Below are 24,693 nucleotides of genomic sequence, written 5' to 3' on the forward strand. Positions count from 1 at the left end.
TCATTATCACACTGGGCTCTCAGAGTAATCGGTCCTCTCAAGTCAAGTATGGTACAATAATATAGCTTCAACCTTACTTTCAAGGGCTTCACTTTTAAATTGCCATATCGAACCACTTCACACAGGCCTTTGCAGTCATGATGTTGTATGATGCAGTGGTATCTCTCTCACACTTAAGATTTACTTGGTGCTCTCCTTCCTTATTCATTATTCGAACAATCATAAACATTTATCATTAAGCACCCTGATTGAACTAACCTGCTGAATGATGTAGAATAATCAGAATCTTCAGCTAAAATCCAGTGGCAACCTGTATCGGCTTGTGGCTCCTTCTGGCAAAAGGATACTGTGTTTTGAAGAACACTGCTTTCCCTACACTGAATATGCCTTCTTTTCCTTAGTGTGATATCCCCCATACTATTTGCATTCTTGCCTTTATCCGTGGTTGTTCTGTCTTTTTGACCTGAAATGTCTTTCAGCATAATGCAAGGCCTGGTCTGTTCTGCAATGAATATGCTCAAGCTGCTGATTTACAACCTGAGCACTTCTGCATATGTCAATTGCTTTCTTGAAAAATAGATTTCTCCTTTCTCAGGAGATATGCTGTCACCGAAGGATCTCAATCACCATCTTGATTTGGAAATATATTGTCATTCCTTCTGTGTCACTGGGTCAAAATCCTGGAATGCACTCCCTAATGGCATTTAGAGTCTACTGACAATAAATAGACTGTCATGGTTCAAGGATATAATTCACTACCACCTTATTAAGGGTAATGAGGAATGGGTGATAAATGCTGGTCTAACCAGTGATGCACATGTCCCAAGAATGAATAAAAAAAGGCACAGACGTCTCTCTCTATATATATCACAAAATGGAACAAATTAGAGGAAACATTCAACACCGTCAACAATATCCTGACAGGCACGAAATTCTCAAAAGAGGAGGAGAATGACAATAGACTCCCATCCTAGGCATGACAGCTGAGCATACAGTCAGCAGAGAGCTTCAAACCAGCAGCTACAGGAAAACAACACAGACCAAATACTTAACTTCAGAAGCAATCATCCCAGCACCCACAAATGGCGCTACATCAAGACATTATTTCAATGAGCTACATCACACTGCAGCACCCAAGAACTACAAAAAGCAGAAGAAAAATATCTATACAACGTTTTCAAGAAAAACAGGTACCCAATAAACACAGTCCGCCAATTCCTCAGAAACAAACCCAAACAAGCAGACACAATACAACCAAAAACTATAGCCACATTATCTTACATGAAAGACATATCAGAAATGACTTCCAGACTATTCAGACCCTTTGGCATCATGGTAGCCCACAAACCGACCAACACACTTAAACAGCGACTAATGAACCGAAAGGATCCATTAGATACTATCAGCAAAACTAACATAATTTACAAGATACCATGCAAGAACTGTAAAAAAACACTACATCGGACAAACTAGCAGGAAACATGCTACCAGGATACATGAACACCAACTAGCCACCAAAAGAAATGACCCACTATCACTAGTTTCCATACATCCAAACAAATAAGGACACCACTTTCACTGGGACAACACACACATCCTAAGACAGGCAATACAAAGACACGCATGATAATTCTTAGAGGCATGGCATTCTAACCAGAACTTCATCAATAAACACATTGATCTAGATCCTACTTATCTTCCCTTGAAAAAAAGAACCGGAAATGACATCACCCACCTTAAGAAACCAAGACCTATAAATAGAGGTGGGACATACCACCAGTGCCTTCATCAGAGACTCTCACTGATGATGTTAACTAGTCATGGTGATGAAGCATCTGAAAACAAACCTTCCAGCTCAGCGAGCTAACTTACATACATAAAATAAACTTTGCAATATTTGAAAGAATTAAACAAGCCAACAATTTTAATTATATACATTATGCATAGTAGTTTACTTTCTACTTTATTTTAAAGAAATATCTTGTGAGACTCAAAGTTATTCACTTTTATAGGAAACACTCATATATCTGCCACAGCCATCAGTAGCATTCTCCTTACCTCCAGCGATTCTCAGAGATAAAACTTTAATTTACTTGCTCTTGAATGGAGATGACTCAGTTCCTTATTCTGGTTATTTTTTCAGTAATTCCAAGCTACTCCGCTCGTTACTTCCTTTTTTAGTAAGACACTGTGAGGCCAACCTTCCAACTTTTGCTCTTCACGATGCAAATGAAGAATAAGTCTCAGTGCGTTTTGCATGGTTAATGATGAAGTTAGTGATTTACATTGCGACAGATGCATGCCTGTCTGACTGTCATTTATTTTGGCTAACCTCTCTAGCAAGCTGCAAATCACATGAGGCCAAACTGCACATAAAGAGCTCTCCCAGCAAAAATCTTATAAATTGAATCAGCTTTTCTAAGAAAAGACAGCTCCACTCATCTCCAGGATGACGTAGCCAGTTCTGAACTATTCTCAAACTGATCTTTCAGCTAATTAGCCCACAGTTACAATTTCCTAGTTGAGTAAGACTACCTATTATTTTATAACTCTTTCTCTTCTGTTGTCACTTTATTAAACAAACATGAGTAAACATCTGAGCTTTTTTTTGGGTGTTCTGGCAAACACTAAGCCCATTTTCATTATCTTACATTTACAATAATAACAGGGCACAATTAGGAGAATAGACAAAGTATATACAAAACAGAAAGAAGGGAGTAAGGGCTAAGGGTAAACACTCAGTCTGACAAAAGATGTGATGTGATGTAATATTACATAAGGGTTGTTGCTCGAACCATTTTTTCACAATTAACATAAATGATTTGGACTCCAGAATCAAAATTACAATGTTTAAATTTGCAGATGATGCTAAATTGCAGGATTCCCTTAATACTGCAACAAAATACCAGAATAATTAATAAACTTGCAGCATGAATATTTAATTGGCACATTTTTATACAGTTAATAGTAAAGTGATGTGTTTGCAATGAAGGATAATGAAGCGACTTGTTTTTGGATGTTAAGAGACTAAAAGGATAGAGACACGAAGGCTTCTGGAGATATGGATAGAAAAATCACTAAAAAGAGTGGTGCTGGCTAATATGGTCATTTCAAAATCAAACCAAGCACTTGCATTCACTTCTACAGATTCTAGAATTGAAAGTCAAGAATATAACGTTAAAGTTAAATCAAAACCTTGGTTAGATGCACTTGGAGTACAATGTTTCTTTGTTTTGGCTTCTATATTGTTAAAAAAAACACATAGAAGCATTGGTGAAGATGCAAACAAGGATTCACAGGGGACAATACTGGATCAGAGAGGTTTTAAATATTAGGGAAGGTTTGACAGGTTATAATTCTTCTCTCTTAAAAAGAGAGGATACAGGGAATCCTCATATAGGTGTTTAAGATTATAAAAAGAGCTTGATAGTGTAGACATGGAAAAAATGTTTTAAAGTCTGGATTAGACCAAAACTAGAGGCCACAACTGTAAGGTAGCCATGAATAAATCCAATACGGAATTAAGCAAACCATTCTTTGGCTTAAAAAGTTTAAGTATGTGGCATGTGTTATGACAAAAAGAAGCTAGATAAATACTAAACAGAAGAAAAAGGTGTTGAAGGATACACTGATGATGTTAGATGAAGAAAGCTAGGAAGAGGTTCATATGGAATATAAACACTTCCTGAGATCAGTTTGGTTGAATGGCCTGTTCCTGAGTTAAAATCTTTATTTGCATGTGCATAGATACTAAACCAAACAACAGCCTTGACAGTGATTAGCTCACCTTCACGTTTAGACTGCAGTCTGTTATGATCTAAGCTGGTGGTAATACTGGACATGTTGAATCCCAGAGTGAAATCTGGTTTGATCACCCATAAATCTTTTATTTTCTTTTGACCATGATGGTCTATTTCTTTTTTTTCTTTTACGGTGGTCCGTCACAACAAATTCAGAAGAGGTTGCCGATGTTTTTTGAACAAATGAATGTGAAATCTAATTTCACAAAAAGGGAGAAAAAGACAAACTATATTACACTATTTAAGTATGATTAGATTTTTTTTGCCCCACTTGTTGCGAAGAAACACTATCCATAGCTCCAATCTACAACCTGCATGTAAAAGTAGTGTTACCAATCACAGAAACTCAGACTCAGAGTCATAGAGATGCACAGCACAGAAACAGACCCTTCGGTCCAACCCGTCCATGCTGACCAGATATGCCAACCTAATCTAGTCCCATTTGCCAGCGCTTGGCCCATATCCCTCTAAATCCTTCCTATTCATATGCCCATCCAAAGGCCTTTTAAATGCTGCAATTGTACCCACCTCCACTACTTCCTCTGGCAGCTCATTCCATACACAACCACCCTCTGCATGAGAAAGTTGCCCCTTAGGTCCCTTCTATATCTTTCCCCTCTCACCTTAAACATATGCCCTCTGGTTCTGGACACCCCCATCCCAGGGAAAAGATGTTGTCTATAAAATCATCCATGCCCCTTATGATTTTATAAACCTCTATAAGATCACCAGTCAGCCTCTGACACCCCAGGGAAAACAGCCCCAGCCTATTCAGCCTCTCCCTATATCTTAAATCCTCCAACCCTGGCAACATCCTTGTAAATCTTTTCTGAACCCTTTCACCTTTTGAGCCAGTTGCCTAGGTGGGTCAGTATGGGTCAGATTGATGCCAATAGTGTGGGATGAGACCTTCATTCCAGCTGGGAGCAATTTGGAATACATCTCTTCGCCCTATCCACACATGAGATTATTGCATTGTAGGTCAGACACGCCTTCAGTCAGAGAGCTCAGCCAGAAGAAAATGACTCCACTGATTTGGAAATATAATGTCTGTGATTTGAAATCAGTGCTAACTTAATATCAACAAAACTTGTATACAAGCAAACTCAAGGTCTACATTGCTATAATATTCTGCTTGATCTGTCGGAAAATGCCATATACCTGAAGAAATTTAACAACTCAATCTTCTAAATACTAAGTATTATTTTTTCTATAATTTCAACTAAATAAGCATTTTTGGCCAAATTAAATTGAATATGAACTTAACAAGTTCCAGAAATTTCAAACTAGATTGTCCTGATTAAATCTGTTTTTATATGTGGGGAAAACAAATGTCTCCCAGTAGAAATCAGTGCTGCTGTGGTGTATCCACTTACTGGCCTAACAAACACAATCTGAGAGAATAGACTTTTTGGTTGAGAGGATCTATATTCCAGGAACAAAAACAAATAGTTCAGAAGTATGAAATAGTAAATTAAACATCTGATTGCAATGACCCCAGGAAAACAGGTTTACAAACCCAGATCCTGCACAATTCAATCTCTGGAAGTTGTTATCAATTAGCTTTGTATATGTGCACTAGCTTTAGAAGGGTTGTACTTACCAGTAGGACATGGAACACTAACCGAGAGTAATAAATTGTTCAACTGTGACATAAATCAGTTCTATCCACGACAGTAAGCACCTCTAATTTGGAATCCAAATATTGTTAATTAATGAGCAAAGTTAAATATTCGAGTCCAGAATGTTATCTCAGTAGGATTCAGCTTGCGTATGTGTACTTAAATTTTTTAAGCTTCGGTAAAATGGTTTAACTGAAAAGCCAAGTGCTTTTGCTTCCTTCGTTATTTAATAGTGTCATTATGTTTGTGAGATAAATATAGATATGACATATGACATAACTGGGAACAGTCAACTGACACTTGGACACACATGGGTCTACTGTGGGGCCAAAGGTTGCAGGAAGAATAATTAAACGATTATAGCATTCTGTTTGTCAGAGGAGTTATAGTTAAGAAGTAAGGAATGTCAAACTAACACTGGAACGACATTCGAGTAATACCAAACATCAGACTCACCTATACAGAGTCAGAAAATGCCTCAACAAGATGTTTTTCTCACATGTCCAAAATAATCCAATGGAAAGGAGGAAACTCTGTTTCGAACAGTCGAATGTCTTCTCCCTGTTCAATCTTGTAATGCCTGTGATACCCGATCTTTCAGGTATCAACCCGGTGTTTTGTTCCTTCGCTCCTCTCGTATTAAAGGTTGTTGCGGGCTCTATGCTGCCCTCCAGTGGGAACAAGTAATTATTTATCAAAATTAAAACAGTTTCTATCTCTGAAACTTTGAACCGACATTCGCGAGACATAGAGAAGATGAAAAGCACATTCCTTCTCGGACATCCCCCGAGACCCCTCGTTACCACAATCACGGTGCAAACCGCGATTTAGCGATAGCGCTCTCATCTTAAAGGGGTATATGCTGATCCTCGTTCAAAAACCTAGCCACATAAATTGGGTTGATATCCTGGTCCATTATAGTGCTGAAAGTGTACTGCACTGTTGGAGGTGACCCCTTTCAACCAAAACCAACCTGATCTCTGCCCAATTGGGTAAACATGAAACATTTCACTGTTCGAAAGTGGCTCATCAAGTATGTGGTCGAACAGAATCGCAGAATTAGTACAATGTAGAAGGCCATTGGCCCATTGTGTCTACACCTGTACCGTTCTTTGAATGGGCGTCATGAATTAATATCATTTTCCCACCCTTCTGAAATTTTACACAGTCCTCCTAACAGTTTGAAATGCTCCAATTTCTATACCCTCTGCAAATTATTGGAAATTATTCCTTGCACTCCAAAAACTAGATCAGTAACATAAATCAGGAAAAGTGAGGGTCATATAAACATACGAAATAGGAGGTGAAGGAGAACATTTGGTCTGCGACCCGAGCCACCATTCAATAAGATCACGAATGATCTTTTTAAGTTTAGAATTCTACAGTTACATCTCACTCCAACAACCTTTGATTCTTCTACCAAACAAGGATGTTTCTACTTCTGCCTTAGAAATAGTTAATGACACTACCTCAAATGCCTTTTAGGACAGAGAGTTCCAAAGCCAGACAGGAAAGTCAGAAAGAAATTCTCCTCATCTCTCTCCTAAAAGAGTGAACCTGGGTTTGTAAAACAGTGCTTCCTAGTTCCGGACTGACCCACAAGAGGGAGCATCCTTTCCATTTTTACCTTGTGAAGACCAATCAAGACTTTATACACTTCAAACAAGCCCCCCCCTTAAGCTTCGAAATTTCAGTGGGAACAATCCCAGTCTGTCCAAATTTTCCTCATAAGACAACATTCATTCCAGATTTCAATCTAGAAAGTCTCCTCTGAACCTGTACAATGCATTTACAGCCTTCCTGAAATGTGTAGATATGAAATGTGGTCTCAGCATAGCATCCATGCTTCAGTGTTCAATTCCTCTTATAATAAAGGTAACATTCCATTCACAGAATTTCTACAATGCAGAAGCAGGCTTTTTGGCCCATCAAGTCCACACCAACGCTCCGAAGAGCATCCCACCCAGATCCAGACCCACTACAATTCCTGCATTTCCCATGACTAACCCACCTAGCCTGCAAATCCCTGGACACTATGGGCAATTTAACATGGCCAATCCACATAACCTGCACATCTTTGGACTGTAAGGAAAAAACAGAGCAACCCGAGGAAACACATGCAGATACAAGGAGAATGTGCAAACTCCATACAGACAGACACACAAGGGTGGAATCAAACCCATGTCCTTGGCGTTGTGAGGCAGCAGTGCTAACCATTGAGCCACAGTGCTGCCCATTCACCTTCTTAATTATGTGCTGTACCTCCAAACTAACTTTATGTGGATCACTGCAATTGAATATTTAAATTCCTCTGCTTTCATTATCCATTTAAATAACAGTCTGCTTTTTCATTCTTCCTGCCAAAGTGAATAACTTCACATTTTCCCACATGTCACTCCTTCTGCCAGATTTTTGCCAATATACCCAACTTATTCATATTTATCTGTGACCTCTTTATGTCTTCTTTTCAAATATAGTTTCCTACCTATCTTGGTGTTATCTGCAATTAGCTACTATTCCTTTGGTCCCCTTATCTAAGTCATTTAAGCAATTTGTAACAAGTTGAGGCTCAAGTACAGACCATGCAGGACTCCATTCAACACAAGCAAAAACCCATTTATACATACTCTGTTTTCTGCTCGCCAGCCAATCTTTTATGCAAGTTCTAATGCTACCATAAGCTTTTATTGTGCCCAAATCCTTTGATGTAAACACCTTATCAGTTGCCTTCTGGAATATCCAAGTACTGTGTATCTACAGGCTCCTCTTTAACCATACAACAAGTTACACTTTCAAAAGCATGGAGTGGAGCAGGGATGGTTGTTGGACTGGGATCTGGCACGGGCAGTCAGTGGCTTGTAGAGCTGGTCAGACCACATGTGGAAGCCCCTGTGTTGAGCTACTGTAACGTAATGTTTGTCTGACTGTAATGTTTAACCTTTTAACTATGTCTTATTTCTAACTTGTACTATGAATCACTGTAAGGTAACGCAATTTCTTTTCTTTCTTATTCTTCTTTTTGCATCTACGATTTGTACCTAGGTACTTTGTACCTAAGATGTCACCATAAGAGGTAACTTTTCACTGTATTCCTGTACTTCTGTACTTGAGTATATGTGACAGTAAAGGTCATTCTGTTCTAAACAACCTGCTGTCAGGGACCATGTTGAATATCTTTGGAAGTCCATGTGAGCATGAAGTCACCATATCAACAACACTACCTTTACCAACTCTTTCTGTTAACTCTTTTAAAAAATTTCAGCACATCAGTTAAATAGAATGTCCCTTTCGAGATCCATGCTGGTTGTTCTGAATTGGCCCATATTTTTCCATGTGACTATTAATTCTGGAGGTTTCCCCACTACCAAAGTTAATCAGACTGCTCTGTAATTGCTGGGCTTCTCCTGCCAAAGGTGTAATATTTATAATTCTTCAGTCCTCTGGAACCACTCCTCAGTCCAGGGAAGACAGAAAGATTATTATCAGTGCATCTGTAATTTGCACTCTCACTTCCTTCAATGTCCTTGGATGTATTTCATCTGGTCCTGGTGTCTTGCCAATTCTAAATACCAGCAGTTTATTCGATGCTTTAATTTTGAGCCCATCTGGTGACTGAATTTCCTACTCTGTCACCAAGGCCTGGATAGTATCTGCTTCCTTGGCAAAAACATATGCAAAGTATTCATTCAATAACACATCCACTCCTTTGTGTCCATGTGAAAATCTCCTTTTGGTCCCCAGTAGGCCCTACTCCTCTTTTTAACAGCCTATTACAAATTATGGGCCAGAAGAAGACTTGTGATTACCTCTTCTGCCAGTTGCCAGATTTATTTTCATATTGCTTCCTTGATTCCCTTACTTTCTTTTTCACTTCCTCTTCTGAACATTTTATATTCAGCTTAACATAAGACCAGAAGAAACAGGAACAGGAGTAGACCATTAATTCTCTCCATCATTCAAGAGGAGCACAGTTGTTCCAACACTCCTCACATCTGCTTTCTGCCTTTCCCCATAACTCTTGATTCCCCAACTGATCATGAATCTATCTCAACCTTAAATATACACAAGGACACTGCCTCCTCAGCACGATGTAACAAGAAATTCCGAAGATTCTCAACGCTGTGAGAAAAGAAATACCTCCTCATCTCAGTTTTAAATTGGCATCCCTTTATTCTGAGACAATGTTCTCTTGTCCTAGACTCTCTCATGAGAGGAAACATCCTCTTGGTATTTACTCTGTCAAGCTCTTAAGAATCCTACATGTTTCCATGAGATCACCTCATTTTTCTAAACTCTAATGAGTGGAGCCTAAGCTTGTTGGTTGTACTTTCTATATCACAGCTGTCATTAACACATATGTTGTTAATTTTGAAGTCTTTTTTCATCAGAGAGATTTGGATTTGTTTGCCCTATCTTTCCTTTTGGAGGGAGTATACCTTGGCTGTGGTTGAACCATCTGTTTAAAGATAGCCCATTGTTTAGCTACAATTTTACTGACCAATCTTTAGTTCCAGTCCCTCCAGCCCAGCTTCTATCCTGCCCCATTGAAGTTGGCTCTCCTCCCAATTAATTATTCCTACTCTGTATTGTCCATTATCCTCTTCCACTTTTAGAATTAAGTTTTGGCTTTAACAGTACACTACCTCGGCTATCACGTGAAATCTGACCATGTGGGTTAATTGCAAGAGAATGCCTAGCAACTATGTAACTATGCCTCAAGACAGGAATGAGAAAAATGGAAAAAAGAAAATGAGAAGCTGCCTTAAAGTAAATTTTACAGGATGAGCTTTATATCAAAGAACAAGCTCATGCTGTACTGACTGAACTTGCTGCAACTTTGGCTTCATTTTGAGTCTTGAAAATTGTTGGAACCCCTGAAGTGTTAGCCATGAAGGAGGTAGGGAGTGACGGATGGTGGATGCCAGTGAGACCAATGGTCTGTTAGAATAGGAACTCAGTTGACCATGGCAGCCAATACAAATTTCAGCTCACAACCATCTTGGGATCCCATCGCTACTTTGGGAAGCTCTGATTTAATGGCTTACAACATCATGTCATCTTGCATCAAGGTCTCCTGGATGCCATACTCATATAAACGCAGCCTTGATATAGAAGGTAGCTGATGTCACCTGGATATTCAGCGCTCACCAGCATATCTGGATCAATATCTAGATCAAAGCTGCAATTAAGCATAGAGCGAAATGATTTTGAAAGAATCCAAACTAAGCGGTGGGTAGGTTGTTGATGATAAGGTGATAATAATGGTTGGTGTTGGTGATAATAATGCCAACCATCTTGGCATTATTAATGACTCCTTCCATCATATTACTGATGATTGAAAAGAAGCTGGTAAAACAAGGTTAAAAAAAAAGTCTGAGTGTTTTGGTACCAAATTGAAATGCAAAAGAAAAAGCCTTTAATATCCAAAACCTGAACAAAACAAACATAAACAATGATGATTAAACTGTAAAAACGGAAATTGCCAAAATGCTCAGCAGGTCTATCAGCATCTGTGAAGAGAAATCAGAGTTAACGTTTCAGGTCCAGTAACCCTTCCTCAGAACTGAGAAAGGGTTACCGGGCCAGAAATGTTAACTCTGATGTTAACTTTGCAGATGCTTCCAGACCTGCTGAGCTTTTTCAGCAATTTTTGTTTTTGTTTCTGATTTACAGCATCTGCAGTTCTTTCATTTTTTAATGATTAAAAAGTGTCCTGAATAATGATTCCAAAACGTAATGTAATATATGTGAGGCTCTAGCTTTCAGGATTACATGAGTAAACAGACAAATCGTGGTTGGCCCACCCCACACACTGCAGTTTAAATGGTCATGGCAAATCCCATACAGACAGTAGTTACATTGGGGTCAAACAAAGTAAAGATTAGAGTGGTGCTAGAAAAGGTTGATTTTTCTGCTCCTCGGATGCTGCCTGACCTGCTGTGCTTTAACAGCACCTCTCTAATCTTGACTTTAATGTCCAGCATCTGCAGTACCCACTTTCACCTAGTCAAACAAAGTAATTTCAATTCATCACTTTCAAAGATGTAACCTCAGAACCTGCACAAAGTCCTTCTGGCACAGATTGCCTTAATGACTGCTCATGTCTTGGTGATTCAATCCCTTTCCTCAAGAACGCAGTTCCCAAGGATGCCCAAGACTGCTCCCAAGCACTTAATTACTCACATAACTTCAGCTTATATCAAACAACTTGCTGCTGAATTTCTTTTGTTTCAAATCCTTCTCAGCTCCTTCAAGCAAATAATTTATGTGGGCTTCCTTAACCTCACTCTTAGCTACACAGACCTATCACAGCTTGGAGTTATCAGTCCCTGGAATTTCTCTTGAGCCCTAACTGTCTGGAGGCTGCTAGCAGCAGCCCTTCTGCTGCCTGGAGTTACTTCTCCTGCTTTAGCATTCTCCCAGTCCCAAACTGCAATCAACTTTTCCCAGCAAATGCACATCCAGATAAATTGAAAGCAGAGAACCTACTTAAGCTCCACTCATTTCCATGACAACATAACCTGGTCTCAGCTCTTCTTAATCTGAATTGTAGATTAGGTAGCCCTCATTGATAAATTCCCTTTGATCTGATGAAGTAAATTTGTTTTATAGCCTCAGAGTTCACTGAATGCTTTCAATTAATTTTGTTTTAATTCCAAAAACAAACAATCCCTCTCAACTGTCATTAATGTAAATTGAGTAGATTACACATTGGCAGATGTCCTACCCTGACAGATGTGCTACAGGACCCTTTGCAAGTTCCAATGTACTGACTACCAGTGAATTGCCAATGATGTTTAAACTTTGCTGACCTATGACTCTAACAGTTACCTAACAAACCTTAGAGGGTTTAAAATCTCCTCTAACTCCTGGGTAACTATAAAACTGATTCCTAACTCTGCCAACTCACAACAACACCCACAATCCCACTTGAACTGTAATTTCCCTAACCTTACCAAATTAGACCTGACATCCCCGACTTGTCAGCCCTTCAACCTGACTCTGAAGATGCAACATGTGCCCTGACCTAACACAACCCCCTGACCTAACCAACCCCATACTCAACATATTCCTCTGATCCAATGCCCTTTGACCCAATACCCATTACTTGACCTTCCCAATGTGAACCCAATTAAGCCCCCCTTTAGTCCCATTATCCACCCACTTGCTACACTACCCTTCACCTGCCTTCTTTCCATTCTACCCACTCAACCACCCACATGCCATCCGAACACCTCACCGACCTACTGCCACCCAGCCGTCATACTGACCCATCTGCCAGCCAACTACCTCATCCACATACCTTTTAACTGACCCCCTCACCTCAATACCTGCCACGCTAACCCCTCACTCAACCATCTGCCATCCTTCACCCTCAATCACTTATCTTATACATTTTCTTTCTCTCCGTAGCTTGTCAAAGTGCCTACGGGACCTTTGGAATCTAGCAGTTACTACTCCAAAAAGGGTACATGACTTGGCGCGAATGTTTATCCTGTGCTGTGCTGTAAGTCTCTCAGATCAGGTATCTTCTACATTTCTCAAGAGGGCCTTTTTGAAAGTCCAAACAAGAAGCATTGAGCTCCAGAGCAGGGTAAAGGAGACTCCACTTGACGGAAGATTTGGCCCAACTTCTCCAGCTCAGGAGGTCTACCTGTCTTTCTAGCTGTTAAGCTCATAAAGCAAAATGACCCCAATCTTTTAAGTGCATTAAATGTTGAGGTGTGTCAATTTCATTATCCAATTTTCTACTGTCAAACATGAAAAGCCAATACTAAAAATTACACACTAAACCAATTTTACTAGATTTTTGCAACAATGTGATTTAAGATTATGCCTACCCAAAGCTGGAAACATATGTTTTCCTTTCAGTTAAGTCCCAGTTTAACACTACATTAACATGACTGCATCTCCAACAAGACAGCATTTCCTCAATGCTATACAGCAGACAGGTACAAAAAATTCATCACCCCTCGGCCTCTTCATCCACACTGGCTCCCAGCCAACTACATCTTGATTTTAAAAGTCTTATAATTGTTTTCAAATACTTTCACAACTCTAAAGTTCCTTATCTCTATAGTCTCCTTAAGCGTCACAACCATCTGAGATATCGGTGCTCCTCCAATTCTGACATTGTGAATACTCCTAATTTTAATCATTTTCACCAGTGATGTCTCCAAGATCTGAAATTCCCTCTCCTCTGATTCCACATCTCTCTGATTCTCTACTTTGTTTTCCTTTTTTAAAAAGCACTTATTAAAACCTACCTATTTGACTAAGCTTTTTGTCATTGAGCTTCATACCTCTTTTGTGGTTCAGTGTCACGTTTTGCTTTATAGTGATGGTTTGAGGTGTCTTGGAACATTTTATATTGCAAGTGCTATTCAAATATAAGTTGTTGTTGGAATAATTCTAATGCAGGCCTCTATTATCAGGGGATGAATCAAGTGCATAGAGCCTTGGAGGAATGGATTGACCTTGCAGTGGATGTAGTGCAGATTTACTGCAATGATACCAAATATTAGAGGGTCAAATTATGAGGATAGTTTGCATAAGCCTACAATGTATTCCCATGAATGTAGAAGGTTGAGATGTGATTGAGGTGTTTAAAATGGTAAAAATGGTGAAAAAATAAACAAGGACAGGTCAAAATATTAAAATAAAAACATGGCTATTCGGGGTGAAGTCAAACAGTACATTTTCCCCCCAGATGAGTTGGATGCTGTGACAACTGGATTTTAATATAAACCTTATTGTACCTTTAACATAGTAAAATATTCCAAACACTTCACAGGCATATTATCAGACAATACTTACTGTGGTAGTTATTTTTGGTTAAGCATATCAAGGGATTTGAAACAAAAGCTAAGAAATGGAATCAAGCTGCACATTTGTCATGATCTCACTGAAGGTGGAGTAGGCTCAAGGGGCCTAACTGGCCTACTCTTGTTCCAAGGTTCTGAGAATGTCAGTCTGGATTACGTGAATAAACCCCTGAATGGGGTTTTGAACCCACAACATTCTGACTGGAGAGAGCTCCAGTGGAAATTTACTCTGCTATTCAATTGCTCACCATATATCAGAGACCCAATCACAACACTCAAGAAGCACTGTGCATTGGTTACCGTGACAACAGTCACATTGTTACAAAGGGACCTATAAGCCACTACTTTATAAACAGAAACATGATGAATTCCTAAATGATGTTACCGGCATTGTCTTTACTGGCATTATTATACATTTCAGTGGCAGGGTTTTGGACCAATCAGATTAATCGCATGTTAACTGCAACCAAAATTGCCACAAAGTGCAGTAAATAAAACAATTATGTACTATTATTATCCAATGAGATTGCTATAGAACAGTACTCAAACTAAAATTGACAGGAGCAATATCTGCAATGAGATTGCCAGGAAAGAATAGTGACTTACGAAGGTCACATGACCACACTGATCAGCCAGGACATGATATTTTCTTCAATCTATAGTAATTATTTATAGAGTCATAGAGATGTACAGCATGGAAACAGACCTTTTGGTCCAACTCGTCCATGCCGACCAGATATCCCAACCCAATCTAGTCCCACCTACCAGCACTTGGCCCATACCCCTCCAAACCCTTCCTAGTCACATACCCATCCAGATGCCTTTTCAATGTTGCAATTGTACTGGCCTCCAAAATAAGTTACATTAAAAGAAATTAAAGATGAGATCGTGTATCTGCATCTTTCTTGAACATACCTGAAAATAATTATGTTGATGTTGTCATTGACCGAGCAGCATGTAGCCTTCTCCAAGAATCTTCTGTGGGTGGAATGACCAAAAATGTGGAAATAAAAAATATGTTTGACAGTACTTGAAAAAAAAGAGGTAAATTTTCAGATGTTCCTGAATTACAGGAATGTTTCAAAGGAATTATAGATAACACATGTGATTACAGTCATATTTATGTTTCTCAGATTGTCGCATGGTGTATGAATAGAACATTGCAATGCACTTTTGGAAGTGTCAGTTTGAACTGGTAGAGAATGTGCTTTTAAAAAAATGTATGTGAATAAAATATAGTTTTGAAAATAAAAGGCTTAATTGGAAACGGACACTGTCTGCGGCTCTCCCACCATAGTACACCAAGGTACTGGAAATTGTATAAACACCTTGGGCCATACTCACAAGAGAATAATTGACATAATTTATAAATGTATGTTATAATATTGCCTTTATGACAACTGCAATGAGGCACCTATTGAAAGAGACAGATTTGTATAATTGTGTATTTGAACTCATGTCAGATTCTTACACATTTTCTGAATAAAGTATATTTTTAGAAAAATTAACATTATTCTGTAAAAGTATCTAACCATATACTATTAACCTGATTTTTGTTTTGCCTTTCCAGCAAATTAAGTTTAGATCTTTAGCAGTTGCCATTATTTTACTTCTTATTTCCAGTTTGAATGACCAGTGAGACATCATGTAAGTCTGATCCATATTGTGCGCACTACTCTGCAACTGCAGGCTTTGTTTCTCGATACAAAAACATTGAATTGAATCTCAAGAGTGATTGCATCACCAAATACTATGGTAGGTTTCAATCTACTGTTTAAAATGAGATTGCTGCAGTATGCTTGCAGCCAACGACATTATATTGCTCTTGGATGCAGCTTTCTTCTTAAATGTTACAGTTTTTTTGTCTACTATGGTATCAATTGCCATCAATGATGCCTGAATCCCTGCAGTTTTGCACAAAACTAAGGAATTATTTAGTTATTAATCAGGTTTCTTGATCAATATTCTACAATCAAACATTATAGAATCCTATAGAGGCCTGACTGACATGAACCATAATGAAAATTTGGCAGAATGGCATGAGAAATCCAACAAGGACTATTTCAACATCAGGAACAATTCACTATATTTTTTTAACTAAGTTCCAGTTGTCAAGGTGAAATTCTCAGTAGGCAGCAGCAAGTTGCCGATTAATGGGATTATGATTTGTTAATTACTTTATTAAATGCACAATCTCAGTTCATTTAATAAGCAATTTTTAAAAAACTTACTATCCACCAAGAGCAAAGTAAACACTGAGAATTCTCAGTGTGGAAGTCAGAGTGGATACCTGGTGACCTCAGCTGACTGCTGGCTGTGAAGGGCCTCCAGGTTGGTCACCAGCATCTCAGGGCATGCTCCACAGGCACCAGCCACACACACCTCATCGGACAATAGCATCTGCACGTGCCAACCTCTAAAAATGCTCACAGCACATCTCTGATCTACATGTAGTTTACTTCAATAACAATCTGCACCTATGTAATACATTTAACATAATAAAACCCCACTTAAGGTATTATTAAACATTTGACATTTTCCTCCAAACCACAAAAGTAGATATCTTGGGGGCCCATAAAACTAGAGAAAATCACATGGACAAGAAAAGAGTGAGGCTGCAGCCCACTAAGATATCTACACTTTGAATGTTCTGGCCCAGTATGGAACCTCAATTTTAATAACTCTACTATTTTTGGCCACAAATTCAGGTTGCATGGGATCCAAACTCTTGAATTCCCTTTCTACCTGTCTTTCCGCGTAAGATGTTCATTAAAATCTATTTAGAGTCATGGAGTCTAAGAGATATACAGCACGGAATCAGACCCTTCAGTCCAACTCGTCCATGCCACCCAGATATTCTAGCCTAATCTAGTCGCATTTGCCAGCACCCGGCCCATATCCCTGTAAACCCTTCCTATTCATATATCCATTCAGGTGCCTTTTAAATGCTGTAATTGTATCAGCCTCCATCACTTCCTCTAGCAGCACATTTCCATACACGCACCATCCTATGCATGAAAAAGTTGCCCCTTTTGTCCCTTTTAAATCTTTCCCCCCTCACCCTGAACATATTCCCTCTAGTTCTGGACTTCCTCATCCCAGGAAAAAGACCTTGCCTACTTATCCTATCCATGCCTCCCATGATTTTATAAACCTCTATAAGGTCACCCCTCAGCCTCCGACGCTGCAGGGAAAACAGCCACAGCCTATTCAACCTGTCCTTATAGCTCAAACCCTTCAACCCTGGCAACATCCTTGTAAATCTTTTCTGAACCCTTTCAAGTTTCACAACATCCTTCTGATAGGAAGGAGACCAGAATTGCACACAATATTCCAAAAGCAACCTAACCAATGCCCTGTACAGCCACAACATGACATCCCAACTCCAATACTCAATGCTCTGACCAATAAAAGAAAGCATACCAAATTACTTCTTCACTATCCTATGTACCTGCGATTCTACTTTCAAAGAACTATGAACCTACACTCCAAGGTCTTTTTGTTCAGCAACATTCCATAGGATCTACCATTAAGTGTATAAGTCCCGCTCTGATTTGCTTTTCTACTTTTTATTACCTGGCCTCACACTTCTTTTCCATGGCTGGGAGTAAAATGTATAAACTGTAAAATTGATGTCAAGGGCAATTAGGGATAGGGATTAATTATTAAAACTTGCCAATGGAGCCCACATCCTGTAAATGAAGAAAATAAAATTCTGAATCCTTTCAATAGTATGACCAAATTACACACCTCAACAACACACCTGTAGCACTGCAGCCGCAACTCACTGTGAGCAATGTCATACAACAATTACCAGTATATTGTATAATTTTGTGTCTGCATTGTTATGATCCCAGCTGAAGTTAATGCTGGCTCAGTCAGACCCCAAAGTAGAATATGGCTTGTTAGATCCTAATTTCAGTTTTTAAAAAATGATGGAAATCAGTTACCGAACATGCTCACAACAGGCTGACACAAACTTTGGAGACAAACCCTTCATAAACAAGGTTCGAAACAAAATAAACTATATTTCACCACTTAAAACTATTTGGTAATTTTTCATTACAGACATTAGAAAAGACAACTTCAAGCTCATACTACCCAGTTTACCCCAGCAATATCTTTAAAACCACCCAAACCTCAGTAAAGAGCTTGCATTCTCTCTCTGCTAAAGCACCTTGCTCAGACTCAGGTTGCAACTGTTTCGTTTTGGTCAATTTCTGGCCAGTCACCTAATGTTTTTTCCCTTCATCTGGTGTCTCTCCCTGACACCTCAAACAAATTGCAAGCTTAATTCACTGTGACTTTAATTTCAATGCAACAATATAAATTTCTCAAACCCAGAATATAACAATTGTTCACTGTCTGGCACACACCACACAGAGACGGATTGGCTTTTTGGATTTTTATGTTTCTTTCTGTCATTGGAGTCCTGTTGCTAAGCAACAATTTTTTTCTTACAATTCAATGAGCCGTTAAACATCTAACTCTTCAAGCCAAGGTTGTAAAACATCATGAAAATGCATATAAACAGATCTCCAATCCTTCTGACATTACAACTCCATGCTCACAAATGAAACTCTAAAAATGAATAACCATGTCTTCTGCTTCTTAAATAATAAAATACAATATAAACTGAAAGTTATACATTGTTCTTACTAAATACAATATTGCTAAAACATACATATTTTGTGAAAGTGTTTCATGTTGCATTCACCAGAACCAATTAGCAAGAGTCTCAATTCAAGGGAAAAGGAACAGGAGGGTGCTGATTGTACGACCAATATACTGTGATTGGTAGAAGCATTGTCATGGAGAAAGCATCCATTAATGTTCTTTGACAGCATTTTCCTCTCGGACAGAAAAACGTTGGTACACCCTTGAGTTGTGCTGATCAGTGCAAGATGAAAAGTTTTGCCAAGAGTAATTTTTCAGCAATATTCAAAAATAGAATATATGTAAACCCTTGTATTTATGTTGTGCATATCAGAATTGAAATGCGTCCCAACCTCATTACAGTCACTCAGTTCTTTCGAGGTTTGCTTACGTTGTCATGTAGCTATATGGCTGAGCAAATAATTAAGCATTGGAACTAGAATATATAACAAATGAGTTATACCATGTTAGTTGGTTAGTTACATTATTGCCCTTCCATTGCTATTAAAACAATAGATGACAATTCGAGGGCAACAATATCATTTTTTTTCCACATTAAGTAGGATAATACTAATTTCAATTCAGCTCTTTCTGCCTTCCCACACCAGTTTGTGCGAAGGTAAGTCGTAAACCATGAGTTGGGTATCTTGCTGACTGACAGCAGTGTTCACCCGCTCTTCTTTCCCCGCAGCGGAGGTGTCGCTGCGTGCCTGGTGTTGGGGTCGGTCCACCGGGCGGGCGGAGCGGTACACGCGGGGTTGGCGAGTCCCGGCGCTGGAAGTAGTTCCGGGTGTAGGCCGAGCCTGGTTCGGAGACGGACGGAGACTGGGAACGGGGGAGTGTGAGCAGGAACGGCGCGGTGAGCGGCTCCGGCACTCCACCATCTAACAGCAGCGGCGGGGGGAGGGGAGGGCGGACAGAGAGGAGGAGGAGAAACCGGGCCTCCACCTCCTCCCCAGAGCGACGCTCGGAGGCCAAGCGGCGGCGGTGGGCGAGGGTGAGTCTGACAGAGGAGGGGGGCTGAGCCCCGGGGAGTGGCGCCCAAACTCGAGCCTCTTCCCTGGGGCTGGGAACCCCGCGGTGGGCAGCAGGACGGGGAGAGGCCGAGTCGGAGTACCTCAACCCTGACCGACCCAACCATCGATAACCGAGGGCCTAAAATAGACCCTGAGGCCCAGGTTTGGGGAAACAGACCGCTCACTAGGCCTGGAATACAGGCGGCTTCCCGGGGCCTGGCGGCGAAGCGGCTCTGACAGGCCTGACGGGATCTGGCATCGGGGGGAAAAGCCGGGAATGGCTGATACCGGAGCGGCGGTCCAAGACTGCTGTCTAATGATTAATTTTGATCATTTTATCTTCAGTGGACTGATGAAATGGGGATGAAATCCGAGACATCTTGTTTGCTTAATTTTAGCACATGAAATGGTGGGATTTCAATGTAAAACATGATTTTGTAATGCCCATATTGTTCACAAATGTTGCAGGTATGTGTGAGGTTTGATAGGTATCTCCAAGTCTCCTGATTATGAATAATCCAGTATAGAGACTTCGGTTTGGTGATATATAATGACGGGTGTGTGAAATACTCGCCCTGTGCCCTCTTGGATTGTGAAACACCCAACTGTACCATCTGGATTTTGCCCTTTGCAACTTGGCATGTGTGAAGACTTGGTTTTAAACTGTGGGGTGAAGTACAGATCTTGAGAGTGTCAGTGAGATCAATTTGAGATGAACTGAAATATTGTAGATTGTGAAATTGTTTGAATAATTATAAATTTCTACCTCTTATTTGACCTAACTAAATTTCACTCAGTTTTCTGGTATGGATTGATTCTCAATGCATGGCATGTACTTTGCACAGTACATGTCAAAGTGAAATTGTTCAGTGTTTATGGAACATACATTTCGGCTCACTGCTGTTTTGGATGTTGAAAAGCGCTGTTGTCTTTGGGTCTCTGGTACCTCCTAAACAAAAGTTTTGTGAAATCTTGTGTTGTGATTTTATATTGATGAGTGTGTGAGAAATTCTGTACAGGCATAACTGAAAACATTTTCTCTCCAGTTATTCATTGTGATGGTGGATTGTATCCACCTTATTTAGCTAAAGGTCTGAATAATGACTTATTTTGCATATGATGGTAAAAATAGTACCATGCAGTAATGTTGGATTAATCTGTCTTGAATTTTCTGTTTTCTGGAGTGTTGACATTTATTGAGGTAGCAAACAGGTTGAATTAGTCTTCTCTGTTTTCGAGCCTGGTGGTGGCCATTGAGCAAGATAGTCAGACTTGAGAACCATTGGCCTGCAAACCTTCTGTTATAGTGGACAGAATTCAAAGGGAAATGAATTTTGAAATTCTGCTTTAATGAGTGCACTGTTTACTTGCTTAGTTTTGTTAATTCTCCACTGCTCTCAAACATTTCCTCAAGGTGTTTGCTGCTACTGAGGCATATTTTTTATCGTCATTATTTAAGTGCTGTACGTCAGCCCTGGCCATAGTTGATGTCAACTTGTGCACACTTCCAGTAGAGGTCACCATATAGTAATCTGATTTGTTTTCACTGAGGCCTATCAGAGTACAGTAATTCCTCTCCCCCTTAGATTAGGAAACTCAGTATAGCATGAAAATCAAATTTATGGTCACTGGGTTTGTCCTGTCCTGGCTGTTGATTTTGATCATTTGGATACCCTTAAGGGTAAATTAAATACATCAAAGTCTTCAGTATGTTCTCTTAAACTGAAGTTATGACTTAAATGTTTAAGTACAAAGTTCCTTCACATTGATATTTTGCTTGGAATATCCAGGTAAATTTGAAGAACTGAAGAACAGAGAGAGATAAAGAATCTCAGGTGAACACGGACTCTTATAATTTAGGTGTTATTTCAGATGTTCATATAGTTATAAAGTGTTCTTTTTCTATGAAAATGTTTTACTTTTAGCATCCCAAAATTAAAACACAGGCAGCCTTTTCTGAAACTCATACCTGAAATTTATGATCCTTTTCCTGCTCACTGTACTATGTGGCTGCTTTGTGATTAAGCTCGAGGCTCTCTGATCTTTGTTCCACTGACTTTACACAGCAAACAGTGTGACCCATCTGACTCTATATTCTAGAATTTTGAGTCTCAATTTCTTTATTGAAGGGGGTTTCCAGTGATCTTCGGCCTGTCATTTGGCCATATGGACTGAGAATATTTTAACCATAGCTTTTTAATGAGCCAGGTGATCAGTGAATGCAATTGTGACAACGCTGCATCCTCTGTGCCTTGTACTTTGGAATCTTAAGGGTTTTTCTATCCTTTTGCAGATATCCATGGGAAGTTAGTATTGTTATCTGGCGGTTTTGCATTGTTGATATGGGGTTGACCTTCAATTTGAAGAGTATCTCAAGTGCTGAAATAAATTAAATTGTTACCCTTTTGTTTTCTTAGTTAAATTTATTGACTTTCTGTGTGAAAAGAACGCATTTTCTCAATTTTATTCTGCTCTTTCCTTTGCAAAGATCTGTGGGTCATTTGATTACATTGAAAATTTTGATCAATGTGTTGTCACCAAGTCCATATATGGTGTGGTGAATGCACTGTTCTTGCAGATGATTGCAGGATTTCCAGGTTGCTGCAATACGTGTGCAAGTAATTGGAATAAAAAGTAGTTTGAGAGCCTAATTACCCTGAAACAGGGTAGTTGGAATTTTTTTATATTTTTAAAATTGTGTAATGTTCACGGTTTCTTCAGTGAAAGAAGCTTTTGGTGTTTAATTCATAAGAATTATCATGTTTTCAGTTATGAATTCATACATCATGAGCTTCACACCTGTGTTTGTGACTCAGGAAATTTCTGATCATCTGTCCTAGTGTATCGTTATTTGGCTCAATATTTCATGTAGCTTATGTAGCCTTTTTTTTCTCAGCTTTATGGTATGTCTGTGAGGTTTTAGCTTCTTGGTGTGTTGTGGTGAGTGAGCCTTAGACAGTGACCTTTCTTCATTCAACCTTTACAGTGACTGCCCTGAGTTTTGATGTAATCTTGGGCTTTGGAATCAGCCTAATGCACTCGGACATCATCAATTCTTTTTGATGGTTAACAAGCATAATTTAGGGGTGGTAAAAGTGTATTATTATGAGTTTCTGGTAAGGGAAGACAGACTGTTCATCTGTTACCATGGCCAGATTCATAAGGTTAATATTCAAAGGTAAGTATGCCTGTCTAATGAACAGACGAATGATCGATGCCTGACTATTTTCCTTTCCTGCTAATCTGGAACCACCAAATCCAGTTGTAGTTAGCTATTTGTCTTTGCTGAAGTTGAAGTAGCTTACCCAGAAACAAACTAGAATTGAATCTACATTCTGGTTTGTAGCTTACCTGTACAGTGTTTTACCAACTAAGCTGGGTAAAAACAATGACTGCAGATGCACTAGCAGAGTGTTCAGTGCGTAGTTTTAATAAGATTGCAGGTTCTAGTTTCTTTTTAAAATTCAAATGTGCATAAAATTATCATTTTGTTGCTAAAGGTGTTTCTTGGTAGACACTGCCCCTCCCATACCATAGCTCTCAGCTTATTTTGTTAACTTGTACCCCTTGTGTTTAGTAATTCTTGTCATGATAATTTGGAATGATTTGTTCTTCATCTGTTTTGAGTTGATTCTGCTGAATTGAATATATGGCAACTAAAATTTGGACATATTGCTTGGATTTAAGTTAAAGGAATTAGGTTGCACAAGCCAAGTGAAGAGGTTAAAACAGGGAACTTTTACTTTTTAGTTGGTGTGAATTGGATTGTAATGTGTTTTTTCATGAATGCCTACATAATACTCTGCTGGAGCTGGGGAAGAAAGTATTAAATTTCAACTGTGTCAAGTTACATTTCTGTTCTTAAAGAAGTAACATCAAATCATGCAGAGGCTGTGACTGGATCTGAGACTCTAAGGGTGATGTCTTGGATCTGAACTGATCTTTGGCAGACTGTAATCTTGTGTCTTTGCCAAGATTGCCCATGGTGATTCAGAACCTGCTGCATTTCCAGCTGGCTTGGCTCATTCCTGGGTGCTGGAATGATGAACCTGTCACTAGAGCCTGTGATCTTCCTAATGTTAGTCTGGATAATCCTGGTCAAACTTCTACAATGCCACTATGAATGCAAATGCTAATAAGCCTTGGCTAATGTTAAACTGCATCTAAATTCTCTGGGTTCATGTAACTCATTGGGCATTGAGAGTGCACACTCCATACCAGATCAAAAAAGGAAGCTTTATGTATATTTTTTTCAGGTATTTCAAATTGATGGATTTCAATGTGCTGCATACTAGGCTGACAAAAAAGAATGGGCTATTTTTTGGAAGACTTCAGAAATGGATATCCCTATAATGCTTTTAAATTGAAGGATGAGTTTATTTGTGCACACATTAAGACTCTTCCGTGGATTAAGATCTATTCTACACATTGTCCTAAAGTTAAATGCTGCTTTTTAAAAAAATCTTGTGGTTCTGCAGTGTGTTTAAGTAGCTAAATGCTGCTGACAGTTGAGTGATTTTATGACATATTGGGACCTATATCTACTACTTCAGTTCTATTGATGGGATTTCATAAAAATGATATGGTGGCACAATTTGAAACCAAGATGATAGTGTTAGAGAAATTATTCAATTCTGTTCCCACCTGCTTTTCTTGTGTCAGACAGGCTTCAAGCTTCATGTTTTGAATCGATCTTTCAATTAAAGTTAAGCTATCGAAACAATGGCCAAAGTTGCAGTTTAAAGTTCCACCTGAATTGGTACTCCTATTGGAA

At 39.2% G+C, this 24,693-nt stretch overlaps 1 protein-coding gene across 13 annotated transcripts in view; it reads left to right on the forward strand.

The window, feature by feature from the left end:
• Positions 1–19,646: 19,646 nt before the first annotated feature.
• foxj3 (forkhead box J3) overlaps positions 19,647–24,693 on the forward strand; it is a 163,125-nt gene continuing 158,078 nt past the window's right edge. For 8 of the 13 annotated variants that reach the window (XM_072586625.1, XM_072586626.1, XM_072586627.1 and 5 more), the window contains exon 1: positions 19,662–19,900. The gene's annotated coding sequence lies outside the window, so the exon portion shown is untranslated. Of the gene's footprint in view, positions 19,901–20,307; positions 20,329–21,709; positions 21,755–24,693 lie in introns of those variants that run through there. The other 5 variants (XM_072586620.1, XM_072586621.1, XM_072586619.1 and 2 more) reach the window with 5 other exon arrangements.

Source organism: Chiloscyllium punctatum, chromosome 16 (genome assembly GCF_047496795.1).
Source record: "Chiloscyllium punctatum isolate Juve2018m chromosome 16, sChiPun1.3, whole genome shotgun sequence".
Classification (NCBI taxonomy): Eukaryota; Metazoa; Chordata; class Chondrichthyes; order Orectolobiformes; family Hemiscylliidae; genus Chiloscyllium; species Chiloscyllium punctatum.